The 24,598-nt window shown below is 44.3% G+C and overlaps 1 protein-coding gene across 3 annotated transcripts in view; it reads left to right on the top strand.

Annotated features, from left to right (window-relative positions):
* Positions 1–24,598, top strand: part of MACROD1 (mono-ADP ribosylhydrolase 1) — a 963,591-nt gene that overhangs the window by 879,192 nt on the left and 59,801 nt on the right. The window lies entirely within an intron of this gene.

The raw sequence follows: 24,598 nt of genomic DNA, 5'->3' as shown, positions 1-24,598 counted from the left end.
GGATTCTTTGGTCTAGCTGATCTTCTAGGTTATTGATCCATGTCTTAAGGGATCTAACCACACCAGTGGCCGCGATGGCCGGTCTAAGTGTTTCAGCTGAGGTCTCCCAGGCTGGTTTAAGACAATTATCTGTCTTTCTATCAGAGGTTCTTTCAGGGAACCTAAATCCTTTAAGGAGCAGGGAGGACTTTCTGGCGACCTTTGATATCGTTACATGAATTTCGAAGCCTCCTCCCAGGATGAGGATGCCTCTTCATCAAAAGGGTACCTCCTTTACAGGGAATTGATTATGGGACTTCCTCTCTGGTTTTTCCCATTCCCTTTTAATGAGTCATTGCCAAAAATAGGGAAGACTTTACATTTTTCCTCATAGCAGGCTTGTCGAACATAAGTTCTATGGCTTTTGCATCTACCAGCCCCACGGTAGGTCAGACTGCTTTAATAAGCTTGTCCGTACTGTATCCTCTACTAGGAACGTATCTTTCTCATATGAGCTACCTTCTCAGTAGCGAGATTTAACAGAGTCCTCCTCCGATCCCTATGGTCTTCCTGAGAGACCAATGAGGGGCTGGCCTATTCCTTGCTTTGCTATCCATGTTTGACTGCAAAGCCCTTCCTGATTGTATACTTCTGACAATCAGGGATCTCCAGCTCTCAGCAGAGCGGGTGTCTCTTTCTCTACTGTTCTAACAGTACAGGTCTGACACAACCCCTTATTCCTAAGGGACTTTTTTTTTTTTTACATAAGGAATATTCCTTATTCCTAGCATTTAATTTACCCCTTTTTTAGGGACCTCCAATGCTCTACCCCACTAATGTATGTAAGAAGAGGGGAGAGAGGAGACAAGAGAGAGCGAGAAAGAGAACAGACATTATCATACTGGACTTTCTCGAAGCTCACTCACCACTCGGACGCCTCACAAGATGGGTACCGGATCTGGAGGCTGACTGGTCTGTACACATGACTCCCATCGGGACTGTGGACCCCTCCTTGTTAACACCATGAAGATCCTCCCGTTTGCTGTCCGAGCGGCTTCCACTGTAGTTATGGCACGTCTGGCTCCTCTCATCTGGGCGAGACCGCCACTCCTGCACCTCCTGGCGCGGCTGTAAGCGCTCTGGCAAAAAAGGCTCTCAATCTTAACAAGTTAGCTGCTGCCGCTTTCAGATGAGAACAGTCACATTCAACCTAGAATGGTTGGTGACCCCTGCCAGCACTTCTGACAGCATTACCCCATTTTTTTTTTTTTTTTAATTAACTGATCACCTGGTTGATCCTGCACCTGCCAGTCACCTGCGCTTCCTGGGTGTTATCCACATGCGCACTACATCCGATTGTTTGCACCCCCAGTAACCACTACTGATGTGTGCTAATCTCCTCCCCGTGCATACCCCGGAGCGCGCCAGCCTTTCCCCCGGGTGCACGCTCCCTTTCTACACTCAGGGAGTCTTTCTGGCCAGTTCCTGGTGCGCGTCTCTGTCCTGCCACTATCGGGCGCGTCACTCCCGATGCGCTCCCGGCGTTCTTCTGATGCCCGGCTGCCATGACACCTGGCACCGCCGCCCCCTCCCTACCTCGACCTGCTCGGAGGGGGCGATAACGCTGCACCACCCCTGGCTACCAAGACGACCGGTCATCTCCACCTCCTCTATACCTGTGCTGGTTTTTAACCTGGAGGGAGCGATTACGCCGCTGGCTACCACTGATTCCTGCAGGTACTGCTTCTTCTTTATGGCCCAAATGGTGACCGGCGTCCTGGGCTCAACAGGGAGGGATTCCGAGAGGGTCCTCCGAGGAGTCTTACCTCTGCCCGGGCACCGATGTGCCTCACGGGCTGCATGGTCACCACACGTCAACAGGGAGGGAGCACAAAAGTGGCCTCCGTGGACTTCTATGGGGTATGTCGGCATCTGGGAGGGTACACCCAATGTGGTCTCCGAGGCATCAAACTTCACCCGGGCAATTGCCTCGCGGGCCGTGGCCATGTACTCGCTCAGGGGGGGCATAGGAATATATGGCCCCCGAGGCGACTACTGGTACCTGGCGACGGGTGTAGCAGACCGGTGCCTGCCAGTAATCACCTGACCAAGGCATCCTATTTTCTTCTTTCTTCCAGAATCTTCAAGAGGTTTTCATCTTGAGGGTTCCCCATCGAGGACAGGAAACCAACTGATGCGGAGAGAGGAGCCTCCCCTTTTATATTGAAGGTTTCCTGTCCTCATCGGGCGGATCCCCTCTCGTGGTGCCGTCATGTAGAATGGAAAAAATCTTCAATTCAATCCCCTATTAATGACAATTGTTTTAAATCCATTGTACTGGTGTACAGAAAGCCAAATCCTAAAAAATGTTGTCACTGTCCAAATATTTCTGGATGTGACTTTATGTTGCTTTACAACTACCATCTAAGTTGCTTGGTCACCAAATGAAAAAAAAAAACCCTACATTTCTACTGTCCAGGAATTTGCAGATGGTTGGCAGCTCTGTAAACCTACATCCTGCAAGATTACCCATGCCATTACGCCTCTCTAAGGGCACATCTAGCCATGTTGTTTCTAAACTTAAATTATATTCTGTTCAGTGACCATTAAACAAAACAAAATGGGGCTCTAAACGGACCCTGCTCGCAGACCATTTTTTTTCTTATGTGGATCACAAGGGAAATTCTCACAGCCACTCATAGATGTGCAGAATGAATATATGAAATGCACAGGCAGAAAGAATACCTAAAGTGTGTCCATGCTCCATTGAGCATTCTCCTTGCATTGCCATCAGTGGGCGAAAGAACATCCCTGGTGATCCTTATAAAATTCAGTGACCCTCTGTTAAATTTGCTTTAAGCTGCATTTTGTTCTGTGGTAACAGCATTAGAATGGAAAGCAGTTCTGGCCGAGAGGCAAGCTGGACCTGCACATACAGTAACTAACCATTTCATGATTAATCTTTTATGATATGAAAACATTTTTTTCATAGGGATTAAAAAAACTAAAACTTTCCTTACATATATTATATATGATTGACACAAAGCGATATGACTGTTCCCGGGTCTGTTCATTTCACGTGCATATTAGTTATAAGTATGGGCTTTCTTTCTTGATATTTGGCTGTATGACTTTTATGGAGCACTATCACATTAGCGGCAAAATTAAAGGAGCAAGTGGGCAATTGCTACTTTAAAAACTCAGATACATTTTGTATTCTCTTTTCATTTTAGCAATTTGAGCTCGAGAATTATACCACTGTCCTCTATAAGCAAGAAGAGAGTACCCATATCATATGTACAAAGGTGGTTTGATTTTGAATGTCCCCGATTTAGACTGTTTTCAAGGAAAATTTCTACCTTCCAAAAAATTTTTCCTGACAGAGAGTCAGTATAACTATGTAAGTCCGGAGTCACACTACTGTATAAGGCCTCTTTCACACATCAGGCGCGATCCGGCGCTTTTGACAGAAACCGGATCCGGCGAAATGCAATGCCGGATCCGGTTTCCCCCCCATTGACTTGCATTTGTGCCGGATCGTGCCGGATGGCCATGCGTTTCATCCGGTTTTCGCCGGATCCGGCAATGTGTCGCGATCCGGCGTCTGGAAAAAACGGCTACTGTAACGTTTTTTTGTCTCCGGCGACAAAGCCGGACACGCCGGATCCGGCGCATCCGGCTTTTTCACACAATGAAAGCCTATGAGCGCCGCAATGCGCCTGATCCGGCGAAAGCCGGATCCGGTGGCCGGATCCGGTTTTTTTGGTCTGAGCATGCTCAGTAGCTCTGCCCACAAGACATATATAAAAGCAAGACAGTGGGACCCACAGCCACACCCAACATGCCACCCAAGAAAGCAACCAAGCGCAGCAGGAGAAGGCAGGAGACCACTGCAGCACCATCAGCACCACCACCACCCCAAATGGAGCAGCAAATGGAACATGCTGAGGAGGGGAGGCCAGCAGCAGATGAGAGACGGTAATTATCAAATCCCCCATTCCTCCAAACTAGGGCTATTGAATATCAAGATATTCATTGGCCCTTTGTTTCTCTTTATTCAACAGCCGCCCAATAGATGCAGCAGCAGCAGCAGCAATGGCAGCAGCTGGAACACCACCCACAGGCATGGAGTGTGGCCACCAGGAAGACAGCACATCATCTTCTGGGAGCCCTCCCTCGCATCATCAGCATTTGACGGTAAGTTTTTATTTCCAAAATCCATCATCTCTGTAATATATGTCTATTCATTGCCTTTTATTTCAAAACAGGATTCACAAGATGAAGAGGAGCTCCCAGAAGAAGAAGGAAGGGGTGGACAGACACCTGGAGTGGGCTCACAATTGGTAAGTTTTTTGCATCAAACGCAGAAACACAACATCACACTACACACAACACATAGAAAACAATGTTCTGCAGACCACACACAGCAAACAAATGCCTACATCCAAAGACATAACATTTTTTGTTTTCTTCTCTAGTCTTCCCAATCTGGTGCTCGGCCAAGAGGTCCTCGCAGTGCCTCCCAGGGTCGTCGGCGACAGCAACGCGGCGGTCACCAGCGTGTAAGTATAAATATTTTTGCTTTGTTTTTTTGCACTTTTTATTTCATTTCTTTTGTGGAGGCTAATTATGTTATTTTTGTCTTTTTCTTTAACAGCCTTCACAGCGTGCTCCCGACTCTGACGGTGAGGATGGAGGACTCGATGTGGACCACCTCATCGATCTCGTCAGAGAAAGGGAGCCGCTCTGGAATATGGCTGACCGCCACCACGCTGACCTTATCGTTACCCGACGACTCTGGGAGGAAATCTGTTCGCTCCTTGTGGGCCGCTGGGAGGACCTCGATGTTCGGGCCCAGATTAAAGAGCGTAAGTATATACAGTACCGGTTGCTTGATGTAAACCAGTGTTTCCCGAACTCCAGTCCTCGTGGTCCCCACGGATCATGTGTTCAGGATTTCTATTTACTATGGAAATCCTGAAAACATGACCCCTGGGGACCATGAGGACTGGAGTTTGTGAAACACTGATGTTGTATACTAACCACTCCTTTCTCGTTTCAGGGAACAGAATTGTGAATCGGTGGCGGTCTGTGAGGGATCGTTTCAAGAAGGAGTTCAATAAAGAGATGCGGGCCCCGAGTGGATCTGGAGGACGCAGGAGCAAGTGCAAGTACGCACAAGCCCTGTCGTTCCTCCGGGAAACAATGGTCACTAGAAGGTAAATATTACACACCACATGTGAAAAAAAATGTTAGATGTAACTTTTTTTTTTCAGCCAGGGCCATACCATGTCACTATTTTAATTGTTTTTTTTTCTCTTTATTCCACAGCACGGTGAGCAGCACTCGGGAGCCTGCACGATTGGACCCTTCTGAGGCGATCCCTGAGGAGACCGGCACCGAGGGACACTTCGACCGCCCCGGTACATCTGCACCTTCCCAGCCTTCCCACACATTCGACCCATCTGTCCCATCCACCAGCACAGGAGCATCGTGGCCGCCTACATTACATGAAGCTGCTGGTGAGGAGATCGCTTTCCCTTTACCCCGCCCTTCTGCCCCTGCCACCTCTAGTACACCTGCGGGTACTGGGCGGCAGCGGCAGAGGGGTCAGGAAAAGAGTTATGCGCCAGAGTTCTTGCATCTGAATGCATCTTTCCAGAACTGTCTAAAAGTCTTGTCAGAGCAAATCTCCGCAGGCTTTCAGCAGATCAACTCCAGCATTCTGGAGGTGAAGACACTTCTGCAAACCATGCATTCAGAAGCAAGATCTTCGCCAAACCACACCTTTTTCAGGTCTGTTGTGGAGCGCATGGCAACACTATCTCCTACCCAGCAGATGCATGTAATGCATTCGTGCCACGGTGCTCTACAGCAGGTTACCTCCCAACCTCCACCTCCCACCACTGTAGTTCCTCCACCTGCACCCCCTCCAGCCACTTTCCATCCTCCCCCTCCTATTACATCTGCACCCCCTCCAGCCACTTTCCATCCTCCCCCTCCTATTACATCTGCACCCCCTCCAGCCACTTTCCATCCTCTCCCTCCTATTACATACCAGCAACCTCACCAGTACCAGCAACCTTCCCAGTACCAGCAACCTCCCCAGTACCAGACATCTCCCCACTTCCAGCAACCTGCCCCGTACCAAACTCCTTCCCCGTACCATACTCCTTCCCCATACAACTTTCCATCAACATCATCTGCTCCTACAGTCCCTGCCCAACCCTCCACTCCACCGCCCACCACCTCTTCTGCCTCCCACATGTCCACCCATTCTGTAGCTTTTTCCACACCATCACCTCTAACTGTTCCTTCCCCACCACGATCCCAGTCCTCTCTCCACACTCCCATTGTCGAAGTGTCCCGCAGCCCCTCCAGCAGTATTTCCACCCCACACTACACCGAGTTATAATGTTTTTTTTGTAATAAAAATGCCCATTTGGTTGGTTTCAAACCTTTATTAAAAAAGTTTTTTTAACTTTAAAAACAGTTTACACAAAAAAAATATTTTAAATAAAAGTTAAATTATTGTTTACACTGGTTGTCTGTCATTTCTTTCTGCGGCGAAATATGTTTAAAAAAAAGGTTAAATACAGGGTATTTAAAAGGTAAAATGGTATTCAAAACCAGGTATATAACTGTGGGTAAATTTTAGCTTTTTGCCACAGTTGTGTTCCTGGTTGTGTTTGAAGCAAAGTATTTCACCTGAAAAGTTGTGTTTATTGTTGGTGACTTCCTAACAATGTACACAACTTTTGTTAAAAGGTGAAATACTTTGCATAAAACACAACCAGGTACACACCTGTGGCCTAAAGCTAAAAATAGTAAGACCATGACAAGATAGCCAACTTTGGTTGGCAAAGGTATATACTGTTGGTCCAGAAGGTACACAAGTTTGGTTAGGGCACAAATCTTTCACACTCTGTCATCCTGCCAGTGTACTCTGCCTTGAGGTGACATAAAGTATAGTGCAAAATTGTCCCTCATTACTGAAACCGTCACAGAACTTCTAGTGGTAATATTTCCAATGACAACATCCATCTTCGCCAGTAACTTGCTCTTCTCTCCAACCTGCACTTTCTCCTCTAAAACCTGTCAAAGAAGGGCTGTAGGAACACGCTATATATAGTTTTCCAGTAGCCAATCCCGTTCGGAAGGCCACAAGGGTCAATTTTAAAAACCGGATCCGGCGTAATCCGTCGAAAAACGGATAGAAAAACGGATGAACCGGATGAGACGGATCCGGTTTTGTCTGTCAAGAACAAGACGGATCCGGCAGAAAACCGGATCCGGCACATCAGGTTTTACAAAACATTTGCCGGATCCGGCATTCCGGCACGACGCCGGATCGCGCCTGACGCCGAAAACCTGATGTGTGAAAGTAGCCTAACACGGCAGAGTGCTATGCAGTAAAACGTAAAACATCACATACGTGTTATTGTATGGGGCAGCTCAGATCTGCGATTATATTCTCCTGCCAATTCGGCATGAGAGAACAGTCACAACATGCTGTGATTGGCACCAAGACTCAGCTCACTCGCCTCCATACAACTCTGTGGGTGCAAGTGAAACATCTTACTGCACTCCGATATCACCTGACTGCAGTGCAATTCCCGCAGAAGCCGGCAATGGAGGAGATGGACAAATTACTTTCTCTGTCTCCTCCGCAACTGTGCTCTGATCCTGTCATGCACTGGGCACTGACACTCGGATCACACTCACAGTAGAGCAGGAGCCGGTGGTTATTAGCATATCACATCCAATGCCATACGCTAGTGTGACTCCAGCCTTAGGGTATGCGTACATGTATTTCACCTGGAATCCACCAGAAAAAGCACACAAAAAGTTCAAGAAAGCATACATCCATTTTTTTTCTCATATGTGAAAGACATTTTTTGAGTGTCCTGGACTTATTTTTGGTCATGGTTAGAGATCAGTGAAACCAAACTGTTAAGTTCGGGGTTCATAGGTGTCCGATGCCGAATACTCCTGGAAGTCCGTTTTAGGAGAGGAAGAGAGTGACAGAGCGAGAGACACCATTGACTTCCATGGGGTTTGGTTTTGAGTTCAAGTTCAGGTATCAGACAAACCCGAACATCCACGGGTCTGCTGATCCCTAGTCCTAGTCAGTTTTTACAACCCTTGTTGCAAATGCTTTTCTCACATTAAAAAAAAATTAAAATATAAAATCATAGCGTCTCCTACTTATTAAATAGTAAAATATGGAGACAACACAAATGATAGCCGTGTGCTGTTTGTTTTATTTTTTTGTTTATTTTTTTTACAAGGTCCTTGACTTGCATTGTCAAGTTTAATTCTCAATATAGATCAAAGTAGAAATATGTCTTCACTTTTTTTGGCAAACAACATTAATGCAAATAAACAATGATATGAGAAAAGGCACATTGATAGCAATAGGTCTGTGATCCATCCGTAAAAATAATGGATTTCACAAGAACCAAAAAAAAACTTACATGTGAAACTGTCTTGAGGCACAGAAAACTCTCTCATACATAATAGTACAGCCTATGGCTCACTGTTAGGGCAGGTGTAGACAAGCATATTTTTGGGTCAAGTGCGATTTGTCAAAACATTGGATCACACTCGGACCATTGTTAGTCTATGGGGCTGTGCACATGTATGACCTTTTCCTCGGACATTATCTGTCCAAGGGACAACAGCATACAGCATGTAGCATGCCCATGTTTGATCTAATATTCTGATCACACTCAAACATGCAAGTCAATGGAAAACATCAGGCGTCTCTGATGATATCTGAGTGCAATTTGATTTCTGAATGGAGAATTTTTTCCCACATCTCCTCAACCAAGAGAATTGGATCACACAATGATCACACTCTGATCAAACTCTGATGAGAGTTTGATCAGAGTGTTTTTTGCATAATGTGCCCGATTCTCTCTTTGTTGGAGGATCTACTGTTTTTAATAAAGGACTATAGGGGGTTTTAAACATAGCGATATCGCTAGCAGTATCGCTAAAACGTCACTGATTTTGTGACGTTATAGCGATATTGCTAGCGATATCGCTATGTGTGATACTTACCACCGACTGGCTCCCCCCACTGTCCATCGCTGATCACGCGAGATTGGGCGGCTCCATTTCTCGTCGTCCGCTTCCTGCTGGGCTTCCTGCTGTGTGAGAAGTGCGACGCGTGGAGGCGGGCAGGAGGACGTCTGGATCGCTGTGTGTGAAAGGTGAGTATCGTCCGCTGCGTCGCTGCTGCATCGCTGTGAGATCTTCCTGTGTGAAAGCTCACTAGTGATCATTTAGCGATGCACCAGCGATCCTGACCGGGTCGGATCGCTGGTCGAATCGCTGGTGCATCGCTAAATGTAAAAGGCCCTTATGACTGTAGAGCCGGGTCCCAGGTCAGATACCACATGCACATATCAGCTTCCCTAGCAAATACCAATCTTCTGCCCCTCTTCTTTCATCTGCGGATGCCGGGATCATCTATTGTGTGTGCAAGGCTCAAGGGTTCATGTGGACTGTGCCATTTCAGGCAAATTTTGAAATGTCAGGTATGTCACAGGTTTTGCATGTATGCAGCAGTATGAGAATGATATGCAATGTCATTTAACATTTATATGGTATTATTATTTAGGAGCACAATAAAAAAAAGTTTAAAAAAGGAAAAATTGGTATTTTTTCCATGTGAGTAGGAGATAGCTTAGTCGTGGTCTATTGTAGGTCAAATTGTGGCCAAATCCAGAATAAAATAAAATAAACTTTGTCTACTGTTATCTTTATCATACAGGTAAAGCCAAATTCACTGAGAAATTATTTTTCTTGTATAAAAAAAAAACTAATTTTTATTGGTGTGCTGGACCTGTTTTTCTGTTTTTTTTGTTTGTTTGTTTTGGTTTTTTTTTCATTTATGTGTCATCCATTTTTGTCTTAGGAAAAAGCAACAGATGTGAAAAATCTATAGGATATGTATTTTATCCACGTAAAAAAGAAACAAAGAGAAGACGTATGTGAAACTTGGACTTATGAATGAAGTCTAAGTCTGTGTTGTCAAGACTGAAAGAAAATCAAATTATTTAGTTTTGTTCTTTATCTTGTGGTCATTTTAAAAGTTGTGCATGCTCAGGAGTTGACGAAAACCATTCAATAGATATAGGTGATGAATGACAGTAGATCAATGAATGAGAAAAGAAATAGAATGGCCGCCATCAGCACACATTTTCCATCTTGCATATGATGTGGTCAACTTGCGGTCTAGTCACTTGTACGTAGTTGCTGAGATAACAAATTATGAATTCCATAATCATATTCATTTTACTTATAAAATGTTAAATTTTAGCAAAAATTACCATCTATTACTATTATTATAAGAAAATGTTATGACAGTGAGGCTGTTGGAGTGGAGGCTAGTAATTGAGGGGTGGAATGATCCACTGAGCATTTGCCCACGACAACACGCCAAGAGTGCACCAAAGCCCCCTCATTTACAAATCTAGTAAAATATTCTATAAAAAACTAAATTAATAAAATCTTCAGTACCAGTATTATATTTATAGGGGACAAAGTACCCTATGTAAATGTCCAAATTTACTTGTTTTGAGTGAGGCCGGACACATTTAGTCAGAATGTGGCCGGAAGTAAGCAAATCACATACCTTTGATCACATGACCGCCCACTGCGCACACTTCCACTTGCTTTACAGCTACTAGTCGCCCCCCTTACCTATTGGGCCCTTGTACAGCTGCAGGTTGCAATGATAAATCAGTCCCTGACTAAGGGCCCCGTCACACATAGCGACTCACCAGTGATCCCGACAACTTTACCACCTTGTCAGGATCGCTGGTGTGTCGCTACATGATCGCTGGTGAGCTACTAAACAGGCATCTTCACCAGCGATCAGCACCAGCGACACGCGGGTAACAAGCGAGGCATGACGCTGTGGCGTCACAAAACGAGATCGCTATGTGTGACGGGGGCTTTAGGTCTAAATCCCTTTCTCCTGCAGAGATAGAAAGATCAGACATTTTACTACAAGAGGCCAGTGTATTCACCACCAGCATCTTGTGACATTTATTTCTATCCATGTTTTTATGTATAGGTTATGATTTGGACATAGAATACCATAACTCTAAATAACATAGCACATATTGTATCTGTACATTAGATACATGTTCTACATGCAAATCTTCCAAATTCAGATTATGAAAAATTCCCAAAGGTAGGTGTTTTTTTCACAACTTTAATTTTTTTATTAGCTTGTACGGTATTTAATATCCCCAGCAGAAGAAAGACCCATTCAAAAACACATCTGCTAAGCAAGACTAAAAATATTTTATCTGCTGTGAATAAACTTTCAGTAAGATGCCAGCAGCCAATTTCTAGCCTCATTCAGAAATATTTCTTAGATTTTATTGGGTTTGATCCTAGCCTTTCAATCTGTACCTACCTTCAAGCCACAATGTTCTTTTAAATGAAGAAACCAACTGAGCTGCAGTGAAGTTTATTTCACAAGAAAGAGCTTTGGATCTAATCACAGCTAGGTCACGATTCTCCACATACTCCAGTGCAGCATACAGCTACCTGGGCCACTATTCAGGATCAAGTGCTTTCTACTTCATCCATTGTACCAGTGTTTTAGCTTTTCCATCACATTATATATAACGTCAGAACTCAATGTACACAAAGCACAAAAAATACCATTATAATACTGCTCTTAGAGCAATTTCTTGGGGTTTTTGCAACACAGCACAGACGATGTCCCACATTGCTGATAACCTTTTTGTTCAAATATGCATTAGACTTTAACAATTATCACTTCTCCACTTCACATGTATTTCCTGAAGATGAGCACACTGAATCCAGAAGTGTTTGTTTTGTTGCTTTAGCTCAATTACTAGAGGGCAGCAGCTATTTTATGCTTTGACTCTGGACTCACAGCACTAGTAAGATGTTTTAATGTATGCTACCATCACGTACAAGTGTGAATGTCACATACAAATCCACACAAAAACAGAAAACTGCATTTGCCAGCATATCCCAGACAACTACTAGCAACTGCCTACATATCCAAATAATGAACTGTCCATGGAATATAGGTTAATATGCATGTACATTGGGGAAAATAGCTATTTGATACACTGCTGATTTTGGAAGTTTTCCCACTTACAAAGAATGGAGAGGTCTGTAATTTTTATCGTAGGTACACTTCAACTGTGAGAGATAAAATCTTGAAAAGAATCCAGAAAATCAGATTGTATGATTTTTACGAAATTAATTTGCATTTTATTGCATAAAACAAGTATTTGATACAATCGAAAAACAAAACTTAATGTTTGGTACATAAATCTTTGTTTGCAATTGCAGAGGTCAGATGTTTCCTGTAGTTCTAGACCAAGTTTGCACACACTGCAGCAGGGATTTTGGCCAACTCCTCCATACAGATCTATTCCAAATCTTTTACGTTTCTGGGCTGTTGCTGGGCAACATTGAGTTTCAGCTCCCTCCTGGGTTCAGGTCTCGAGACTGGCTAGGCCACTCCAGGACCTTTGAAATGCTTCGTACGGAGCCACTCCTTAGTTGCACTGGCTGTATGTTTCTGCTCATTGTCATGCTGGAAGATCCAGCCACGACCCATCTTCAATGCTCTTACTGAGGGAAAGAGGCTGAGGGAAGAAGGTTGTTAGCCAAAATTTCACGATACATGACCCCATCCATCCTCCCTTCAATACGTTGCAGTAGTCATGTCCCCTTTACAGAAAAGCACCCTCAAAGTATGGTGCTTCCCCCACCATGCTTCACAGTTGGGATGCTGTTTCCTCGCACACCGAGGAAGATTGACAGTCATCTGCTACTTCCATTTTCTAATAATTGTACCAACAGTTGTTGCCTTCTCACCAAGCTGCTTGTGCATTGTCTTGTAGTCTATCGCAGCCTTGTGCAGGTCTTCAATTTTGTCCTTGGAGTCTTTAGACAGCTTTTTAGCCTTGACCATGATGGAGAGGTTGGAGAGTGTGTGGACAGGTGTCTTTTATACAGGTAATGAGTTAAAACAGGTGCAAATAATACAGGTAATGAGTGCAGAGTAGTAGAACTTCTTAAGGAAAAACTAACAGGTCTGTAGGAGGCAGAATTCTTGCTGGTTGGTAAGTGATCAGATACTTATTTCATGCAATTTAATTATTTAAAAATCATACAATGTGATTATCTTTTTTTTATTGTTAGATTTTTTTAGATTCTGACTCTCCCAGTTGAAATGTACCTGCGATAAAAATTACAGACCTCTCCATTCTTTGTAGGTGGCAAAACTTGCAAAATCGGCAGTCTATCGAATACATTTATATGTACAGTGGGAAAAATAAGTATGTGTCAAATAGCACCTCAGGTTCAGGGTCAAGTGTACAGAGATATAAAAAATAGCAGTATATCGTCATTCTTATATCCTTATAGAACAGGAATATGAAAATATGAGTCTTCTCAATTTAGTAACAGCATCTTAAAATAGCAGTTTGATATTTTTTTTCTGTAATCCTTTAGCCATACACAGTGTGCATAATTATTAGGAAATTTGCATTTTTTATGTTTAATAATAATAATAATATAATAAAAATGAATCAACTCCAGTGCTGCATGTCAATACAAAAGGTTAATAAACCTAAATATTTAAGAAGGTATAAGTGAAGTTTTGTCTTTGTTAGGAGAATATCTTTTTGTGCAGAACTAATGGCCAACTATTAGTTTGCAAAGTTAATATGCAACTAACATTGACATTTCGAGTGTGTGTATGTATATCTCAGTGAACAATATAGCGGTCCTTCTTTTTAATAACAGTCATAAGCTCCATCCATGGAATCCGTCAGTTTCCTATCCTGTTAGCGATCAACTTTTTGGGCAAGAACCAAGCTTGGAATCAGATGCAATGAAAAGATGAAATTTATTGAATAATAGCTAGCAATCCAAAATGTTAGATGTTTCTGTCTATACTTTAGACGACTGTAATGCCGGTGTTTGTGCTTTGTTTCTCCAGCGTTACTCTGCATGTCTGTGCTCTTACCCTTTGCTCCTTTCCCTCTAATAAGCTGGGATACTGTTGTCTGTTACCTGTATAGATGCTGCTCAGTTCCCTGCTCTGCTGCGTAGCCGTACATGTGTTATAGAGTCTTTGCTCCGCTCTATGACCATCCGCATGAACGGTCCCTGGCTGCCGTTATGGAAGCTATCCGTGGGTTGCGAGGTCCTCTGCAGCTGGTGCATAATTTTCCACGTGTGTCCAGGCTTGCAGCCGCTGCCAGGTGCGCCTTAAGGCTCAGTTTCTGTGCTGGCTATGTTGTACTGATTTCTGTCTGTGCTTAGGGTGCACACCGCCACACCTTGACTGCTTTTATTAAGGGTAGTGTGTGTGCTTGAATTGCTGTCCCCAGCCTACTATTTAAAGTTCCTCTTCCCTGTTGGGCATTGCCAGAGCATCTCATTAGGTTCCTGAACCTATCCATGTTTGTCTGGTCATCCATGTTGCTCCTGGTCTGCCTTGTATCCAGCTCCTATTCTGCCTGCTATCAGTTCTGGGAAAGCTGATGTCTTTGTCCCTGGACCTGTCCTGTCTCTGTGTTGGTACCAAAGCCCTAGCCCTGATTCCTGCTGTGTGATGTTCCCGGATTCCTTCTTTGTCTAGAACCACGTACCCAGTGACTGTAAATTTCCTGTAACCTGTGTCCTGTGAATAAACTTGAGTTCATCTTTTGAAGATGGAGTCCAGTGTTTCTGCTGAGCTTCTACTACGCTGTGCTCAGCTTGTTATGCGATACTAGCTCCGTTCAGCTTCGGTCCAATCCTGCGGTACTTGCACCATACCGCTTGAGTTCCTTTCTAGGTCGTGTCTGGAGCCTGATGACCGCTGCCTTGTGCCTGGAGCCTGATGACTGCTGCCTGGACGGGCTCCTCCTTTGTGTTCCTGGGGAGTCTCCAGTCTTGTTTCCTGGTGACGGCTCTGCCTGTGTGTTCTGGATCTGATCAGCCTATGTCCTGAGCTGCCATGCTGATGTTCCTGGACCTGTGCTTCCGTGTCTTGCCTGTGTCCTAACGTTCCCTGCCTGGAGCCGTGTCTGTAGTCCAGAGTCCATATGTCCTGCCATTGTCCTAGATGTCCAGTCTGTGTCCAGATGTCCAGTCCGTGGTCCAGCCTCTGTTCAAGAGTCTGTCCCGCTCGTGTTCCTTGACGGGCTCCTCCTTCGTGTTCCTGGGGAGTCTCTAGTCTGGTTTCCTGTTGACGGCTCTGCCTGTGTGTCCTGGATCTGACCAGCTGACGTCCCGAGCTGCCATTCAGATGTTCCTGGACCTATGCTGTCCGTGTCTTGCCTGTGTCCCAATGTCCTGCCGGTTCCCTGGGGTCCGCCCTGTGATAACGTCTGTCCGAGGTCAGTGTCTGATGTTCTTCTGCTTTGCCTGCGCTATGCCTGAGAGAGAGGTTCTCCTGATATGCCCGTGCCAGATGACCCTTGACTGCATCAACCCGTGTTGACCTCCTGCCATTGTCTGACTGAGGTCGGTGTCTGATGTTATCCTGCTGTGCCTGTGCTACGCCAGAGGCCTGAGAGAGAGGTTCTCCTGGTAAGCTCGTGCCAGATGACCCTGGACTGCATTAACCCATGATGACCTCCTGCCATTGTCTGCTAACCTGGGATGTTTACCCTTCCTTGATGTGCGGAATCGGGAGCATGGAATTGTTATGTTTTGTGTTCTGTATATGACTTTGTCTTAGTAAACTTTATGTTCTTCATACCTAAAGTTGTGTAGTGTCATCTAGTCCTGCATGTCGTCACCTTGCCCACGTGCTCAGCTGCCACAGACCCCAGTTGCTGCCCTTCCCTAGACCGGATAGGCCTCAGGTCCCTCTCTGTGGTTCAGTAGGTCCACATTCCATTACCACCTGGGATGCACGCCCCACGTCGACATGGCCTGGCGGTGTGGGAGAGTAAGCTAAGCTAACCAAGCTACGCCATGTCCTGTCCCTTCCTCTCCGTAACAACTTTCATCAGTACATGGATTGCCCAGGGAAGCCTTCCTTCTCTCTGCAGTGGTTGATACTGCCTTTCAGCCTTTATGCTGCTTCTCTGGATCAAGCATCCTCACTGGGCAATTCATGTACTGATGAAGGTCTAATAGATAGATTGAAACGTCTACAATTTTGGATTGCTGTTATTCAATATATTTCATCTTTTCATTGCATCTGAGTGGTAAGTTTTATATCTACTGTTCAGAGAGGTGACTGTTTTACTTCCTGTTTAAGAAGGGCCCACATGTTCTCAATAAGGTTTACATCAGGTGAGGAAGAGGCCATGTCATAGTTCTTTTATCCTTAAGGCCTTTACTGATAGCCAAGCAGTGGAGACCTCAATGCTGTGATGGTGTTAGTGTGGGTGGTCAGGAGCCGGAATCTCCAGGAGTGGACCCTCTGAACCGTGGCACCGAGGGGCCCCGGGCGAGCTGCCAGGTGGAACCGATCCCTATACAGGGACCATTAGGAGCAGGACCAGAGGTTCAAGTACCACGGTAGCCGGTACCGAGAGGGGTGGCTCAGAATGGACTGGAGTAGGAGTGTGGGACTGGAGCGTAGACTGTACGGCTGGTATATGGAGAGATGGCTGGAGCGGAACACAGGAGACAGGGCTGAAGTAGGACTGTAGGAGTATGGAAAACTGGATGGAGCAGGAACACCAGAGGCAGGACTGGAGTAGGGTGGAGCATTGACGCTGGTGCAGGACTAAAGTAGGATGGAACTGGAACACAGGAACAGGACTGGAGTATGATGGAACTGGAACACAGGAACAGGACTGGAGTAGGATGGAACTGGAACACAGGAACAGGACTGGAGCATGATGGAACTGGAACACAGGAACAGGACTGGAGTAGGATGGAACTGGAACACAGGAACAGGACTGGAGTAGGATGGAACTGGAACACAGGAACAGGACTGGAGTAGGATGGAACTGGAACACAGGAACAGGACTGGAGTAGGATGGAACAGGAACAAGACCGGAGTAGGGTGGAACGGGATCATAGGAACAGGACTGGAGTAGGATGGAACAGGAATGCTGGAGCAGGACTGGAGTATAATGGAACTGGAACACGGGAAACAGGGCTGCGAGGCTGCTGCAGGAAACACCGCGGACGGAACCGAGAGGCTGCAGAGAGCACAGGAGGAGCAGGGCCCAGTGTGCAAAGTAACACAACGATCAGGCGCCTCCATCAGGGGGAAGCGGCCTGATATGGCCCCGTCTGGTCTGCCATTGGTCCGAAGGTGCTTCCGGGTCAGGGCACAGCCGGAGCACAAGAAGCAGAAGGGAGGCGCGGCCGCGGCCTATGGCGCATGCGCATTGCATGCAGGGATGGTATCGGCCACAAGCCCGTCAGAGGTGACTGCCCTGACCGTCGGGTGGAGAGAGGTTGCGGCGTGGGAGCGGAGGCCGGCTGAGTATGACGGAGAGGTGTAACAAATGGAGCATTGTCCTACAGGAAAATCATAGTTTTCTTGAAAGATGCAGTCTTTTTCCTGTACCACTGGAAAAAAAAGTGTTGTCTAAAAACTGGCAGTAGGTTTGGGAGTTGATTTGAAGTCCATATTCAACCCGAAAAGGTCCAACTAACTCATCTTTAATAATAATGGATCGGAGCAGTACTCCACCTCCAACTTCCTGGTGTCGAAATGGAGGTCTTTGCTTGTAACTGATGCATGCACAGGCCCATCCATCCGGTCCATCAAGAGTCGCTCAGTCCATAAAACTATTGAAAAACCTATCTTCGGATATTTTTTGGCCAGTCTTGACGTTTCCACTCCAGTCTCTTGTTCAGTGGTGGTTGGGTTTCAGCCTTCCTTACCTTGGTTGTCTCTGAACACTGAACACTGAACGCTTTGTACTTCTGGGCCGCCAGGGATGTTGCAGTTCTGGAATATGACAACACTGAAAGATAATGGCTTCCTGGTCGCTTCATGGTTGATCTCAAATCTTTGGCAGTTCATGTGCATCTTTTTTTCACAATTTGCTAATAGCTTCTTCAGATAGGACGATGACTTGAACTCTAGAGCCACCAAGTGAATGTAGCAATCCTAAAAGTCAATATCGACCCTTTAACGTACCCTGTCACATGATTTAGGATAAGATGCCAAAACAGAAACTCCATTTGCAGACACCTGTTTCAGGGTGTTTGCCCCTCCTCACTGGCTGTAAAGAGTACCAGAATGGCTGTGAGAAAGGAAGAAGGCATCAGTCGATAAGAATTTAATACATTTACTGTGTACATAATAGCTATAGCTGAAGGGGTAGATAATCTTGAAAAAAATCACAGGAGAGCTACTTTAAATTGGTTTATAATACTGGAACTCTGCAATGTGGGAAGAAGGCAGCCACAAAGATCTATGGTTTTTTATTTTTTTTAAATCGTTCCTTTTCATCCTCTTATGTATTAGTACCTAGTCTAGACATTAATAAAATATATTGGAAATAAAGATTGAATTGGGTACGTTGACAGATTCGCCTCCTATTAGACAATCTGGCAATTTTGGGCAAGAATTAAATGTAACTTCCTCAATTAAGTAGATAGATTATTGCCAAAAGTTTGATGCTTTTGGGCAGGACCACCAAGTTTGATACATTTGTACCAACAGCCTGGCAGCATCTAAGGCCACGTTCACATTTTCAGTATTTGGTCATTATTTTACATCAGTATTTGTAAGCCAGAACCAGGAGTGGGAGGAAATTACAGATGTGGTGCATGAGTTTGTATTGTACTTTTCCTCTGATTGTTCCACTCCTGATTTTGGATTACAAATACTGATGTAAAATACTGACCAAATACTGAACGTGGCCTTAAACACAGTGGGTAACACAACAAGTATGTAAGTATATAGGTTTCAGTCTAGTTGTACATCATATGTTCTCTGAAGTATTTTAAGTGTACTTTATGATTGTAAACTGTACTGCAAAGAGCATCATTATATCATTCTTAGAATTTATTAGACAAAGGAGCTTTCATGATTTCCTTTGAGCTTATGAACATCATAAATGAATTTACCTGCTTTTAACAGATGATCATCAGGGGCTACAGAAAAAGGTAATTTGTTGACCATTATATTTTCCAAAGGGCTGTCTCTGAAGAACAAATCCTTTAAATCAGGATTCATGATTAACAAAATCTGCATTTAAAAACTACAATCACTGTTAATGATGTTATTTCTATTGGAGAGTATGTATTTTTTTTTTTTTAAATCAAATAGTTTTTATTGAAGAAAATGAGAAGGGTAACAATACATACATAGGCATGTATAAATATACCAGCAATATTACTTTTCTTACATTTTAAGTAATACAAGAAAATCCCCCCTTAAAAACTAAGAAAACCCTCCCCTAACCCCCCTCCCCCGTCACGCCTTGTCCATATAATACAATGCCGCACACATTTCTATAACCCTAATATCCTGTCTTTAATGAGTTCCAGAGAGGCTAATCCAGGAAAGTCCAACCAGCCTCCCCATATAGCAATTCATTTTGCCTCGCTTCATATACACACTCCGCTCCATAAGTATCACAAAATTGACTCTGTTCACAAATTCCATTCTAGTAGGAGGATCTTCATCCAATGAATGTAATGTAATAGTCTTCCTTGCAACATATAGCATTTTGGCTATCGCCAGTCTGCGCCATTTGTCTGTCGCCACCCCGTCTACATGCCCTAAAATACACATCAATGGGTCTCGAGTAATGTTTATCTTCATCACTCTTTCAAATTCAAGACCACTATCCAGAATGCCTGCAATCGGGGACAGGACCATAGCATATGTAGCATATCGGCCTCATCCATCGTACACCTTGGGCACCTGGAATCCATTCTCACACCAGCCTTTTTCATCCACACAGGAGTCCTATATACCCTATGTATGGTGAATAATTGTGACACCCTCACAGTCTCACTTATAGAGATTTTAGGGACGTATTGCAAGACCGACTCCCATTGAACATCCGATATGTCGCCCAAGTCCGCAACCCACCTACATTTGGCCGTCAACGGATGTCTGTCCAAAAACGTGTCCAGCAATCCCTTGTAAATAGGTGTTCTAAAACCCTTAGTACTCCTCTGTGCCCCAAGTACACTCAACAAACTGTCCCTCTGTATCATTACTGGCGATCTTCTCCACTGCTTATGAAATGCATGCTGCAGCTACTGGTAGAATATATTGTGATCCAAAGGGAATTCTTTCTAAAGTGCTTCAAATGTTTTGAACGTCTCACCGTCCAACAGCTGCGACACGTGCCATATACCTATTCTTCTCCACTGTCCAAAATTTCATAGATTTAGCATTTCGGTCAACCGCGGATCATACCAATTAGATGTGTAACTCATGTATTCTCTTATTCCCCTCCACTGCTTAAGTTTTTTCCACAACTTCTCAAGCAGCGCCAGTGTTGGAAACCTTCTAGAACTCAGCCAAAATCTGCCCGCCTCCAAGGGGAGAGTATGTGTTTCATTTTCTTTTTTTTTTTTAACGGAACCCATCAGTAGGTTTTTGCTATCAGAGCAGCATGATGTAGGGGCCGTGACTCTAAAGATGTGTTATTTATTAGACTGTCTGCTGCTGTTTTTATAAAAATCAGTGTTTTATCATCAGGAGGTTATCACTAAAGCCTAGGTGTCACGTACCTCCTACTTACCTGCTGCATAATCCCGCACCTACTACTGGTTAACAGTATTCTGTCAATGCACAGTGTACACAGAGAGATGCCAATCAGTGGTGTGGGAGGGGTTATACACAGCTCAGCCTTCAGAGCTCTGCTAGATCTGCAACAGAGAAAACAAGGATTGCATTAAAATGACAACATGCAGACCAGCAAGTGACATATCACTGGAATCAGGGTCCCTGCCCCTACATCAAGCTGCTCTCAGACTACATATTCCCTTTAAATTAAGGCCATGGTGGACAGAGTAGAGGATAACTTGTTTTTATTATTATCATTTTACTTTTTCAGGTTTAAGTGCAGTATATTAAAGAATCACTCCTAGAAAAACATGTCATCTCGAATCCCTAAGTAATATGTATGTAGTGTACTGTACTGTGCAGGTGTTTAAATACTTACCAATTGCCATTTTCTTTGATTCCCAGCAGCATTTTGATCTCTTCTGAACCACATGGCTGCTATTCTGCTTAGTAGCCCTATGCTGTATGTGGATTGTAAATTGCTTTCTAAATTTAAGTCTATGTGAATCTCATAGACTTACATTGGGATATTAGGAAAGCAATTAAAGGACCACCTAGAATGCACCGTGTGAGCTAGCTAAGCTGAATTGCAGTCAAATGATTCAAAAGAAGCTCAGAATGGTGCCGAAAATGGGAGAAGACATCAATCCGTAAGTATTTAACCACTTGCACGTTAGATTGCATACATACAGCTAAGGGATTAGCAAATACATTTTTTTTCTGGGAGGTCTTCTTAAAGATTTCTTCTGTTTGTATGTATCCCAAAAGGTCAGCTTTTTACCCCTCTTAGGGTCCCGTCACACATAACGATCTTGCTAGCGAGATCGCTACTGAGTCACAAGTTTTGTGACGTAACAGCGATCTCACCAGCGAGATCTCTGTGTGTGACAGCGATCAGCGACCGGCCCCCTGCCAGTATCGCTGATCGCTGTAGGAAAGCCCTGGACATTTTTTGGTCGCTGGTCTCCCGCTGGCCAGCACGCATCGCTGCGTGTGACAGGCGGGAGACCAGTGATCAGCTGGTAACTAAGGTAAACGCATGGCTTCTAAGCAGCACGCTGTGCTTAGAAACCCGATGTGTACCTTAGTTACCAGCTCCCTGCATCAGCGCGCTGGTAACTAAAGTACACAGCCACGCCGCACGCTCGGCGTCGCTGGTCCTGATCGCTGGTGAAGCTGCCTGTTTGACAGCTCTCCAGCGATCATGTAGCGACTCACCAGCGATCCTGACACGTTGATATCGTTGTCGGGATCGCTGGTGAGTCGCTATGTGTGACGGGCCCTTCTCTCAGTCCATTGTCTGGCAATAAAACATCTGCCTGCAGCAGGAGCCTCCCCCACAAAGATCATTACCAGCCAAATAAGTGTGTAGATTGGTTAACTCCTGTTTTTGTAGCTATATTTTTATAGGACTTTTTGTTTCAAGTACCGTTAAGAAAAACCTACACAGATCTCTGTTACAAATGAGAGGATAGGGCAGTGTATGTTTGAAAGTTTTTCAATTTCTATATGAAGGGGCCCCGGTCTTGACAGATGCGGGTTCAAGTGGAGGGACTTGCAATTATTGAACATTTATGACACATCCTGTCGATATACTATAATATTCCAGGTGGACCAATCCCTTACACCACCAGATCACCAGGTCAAAAGTGGACAGTTTTTGCTCTTTTATCACCGCTGCTCCTGAGTATTCTACTTTTTTTTAGTTTAAAATCCAACTTACGGTTCCAGAGGTATGGGACATTTTAATTAGTGCTATATTTTTTGTTCATTAGCAAGGGGGCATTACTCACAGGCTAATAATTCAGAGCATCCTAAAGACACGCCCCTGAGGATCCTGTGAGCCACACCCACTTGTAATGACCATAAAAATTAACAGTAAAGGGGCCCATATCTCTGGAACCTTATAGTGGAGTAGAAAAAAAAACACATTATGCTCAGGTGAGCAGTAGAAATAAAAAGAGCAAAATTGTCCACTTTTAACCTGGTGACTCTTTAAACATAATTGTTGTTCTAAAAACTGTAGCTGTATAACTGATGCACAGCATTTTACGCTGGGGTTATTGAAACAAATATAAAACTGGCTTCGTGTTTAAAGAAAAAACAAACAACTTTCTGGTATGTATTTTAATAGTATACAATTGAAATATATTTTTATGCAATATAAAATGCAATTCATAGAATAGAAAATTTGTACATATGCCTTATATACTCGAGTATAAGCCGAGCCCAATATAAGCCGAGGCCCCTAATTTTACCACAAAAAACTGTGAAAACATATTGACTCATGTATAAGCTGGGTATGCATTGTCTCCTGATCAACATCCTGGTTTATATGGTTCCCTATCCCTATCCAGATATGCATGGCCATGTCATCCCATCCTTGCATGCATGCCCCCCTCATCCCTATCCTTGTATGCGTGGCCCCTTCATCCCCATCCTTGCATGTATGGCCATCTCATTCTTATCCTGGTATGCAAGGCTCCTCATCCCTATCATTGTATACATGGTTCCTCATCCCTATCTTGGTATGCATGGCTCCTCATCCTTATCCTGGTCGCCATGGCTCCTCATCCCTATCCTGGTATGCATGGTTCCTCATCGCTATCCTGGTATGCATGGCTCCTCATCCCTATGCTGGTATATATGGCTCCTCATTCCTATCTTTGAATGTATGAACCCATCAGAAAAGCATACAAAAATAGTAACTATCCTATTTTACCGTCTTTGCGCTCCCTCACAGTATCTTGTTCCAGTGCCAGCAGCTGCAGTGGCCGGGCAATCACGTGTCCCCACTTCTTAAGGGAATGAATTTTCACTGCGCTCCACGCCTGTGGGAGTGGAGAGAGGTGAATATTTTTTTTTTTATAAGTAGCGGGCACCCACGATCGTTCCGGCCGCTATTGGAAATCGGTGGCTCCGGTTGACACTGCATGTTATCACAAAAAAATGAATATTCACTGCCAGCGCAGTGAATATTCATTTCTCTTTAGCTGTGGGCACAGGAGTTAGCCGCAGCAGCTGCCTCCTGTGACTCGCTGTTCCACTGCTGCCGCTCCCCCTCCATCTTCTGGGATAATGATTCGAGTATAAGCCGAGGGGGCGTTTTCAGCACAAAAAATGTGCTGAAAAACTCAGCTTATACTCGAGTATATACGGAGGAGTTATGTTAATGTTGATGATAAAGATATTGGAAGGTTTATGATGGCAGATTTTAATTTGGTTCTTTTAATATGTAAGGATTTTTTATTTATTTCAATTTATTTACTAACATTATTGAGATAATAGCAGAACGCATAGATATACTATATATAAAAAAAAAGACCACAAAATGTGCAAAATACTCCATGTGTTGCAGAAAGACATAATGATACAAGTCATGAAGTGTGCGTTTGTGCTTCAATACATGTTGCTAAAAGCAAGATATAAAGGCCGGTGATGTCACTTGATACATCAAGGCTACATATCATCATCATTTCATTGCTACTCAGTAATTCACAATTTTTCATCGCTTTTGTCATTTTCATTAAAGTCCTCATTTTTGCATCGACATGGAAGATAATTTTGCCCCGATCTGATCCTTTAAATCTGCATATATGGAGGTCGGCTGCTCCGTGTACGTTGTTGATTTGATTTCCAGCTAAATTACAAGTTACCAGATTAGAACCAATTCATGAGATGATATTTAATTGTGTCCCACGGGGGAGGGGGGGAGAGAACACAACAGAGAGAGGGAGAGAAGATATAACATGACAGAGAGAGAGGATTCATCACACAGAGATGGGATGGTAGGTGGGAGATTACAACAGTAAGAGACGGACGACTTAGAATATTGACAGCAAGAAGCACATTTATAAAGGTTAGAAGGACAAGAATTACAGGGTG

Source organism: Dendrobates tinctorius, unplaced genomic scaffold, assembly GCF_039654945.1.
Source record: "Dendrobates tinctorius isolate UK_male_01 unplaced genomic scaffold, ASM3965494v1 ptg000211l, whole genome shotgun sequence".
NCBI classification, from domain to species: Eukaryota; Metazoa; Chordata; class Amphibia; order Anura; family Dendrobatidae; genus Dendrobates; species Dendrobates tinctorius.
Note: the sequence above shows the minus strand (reverse complement) of the source record. Positions and strands in the feature narration are given on the sequence as shown.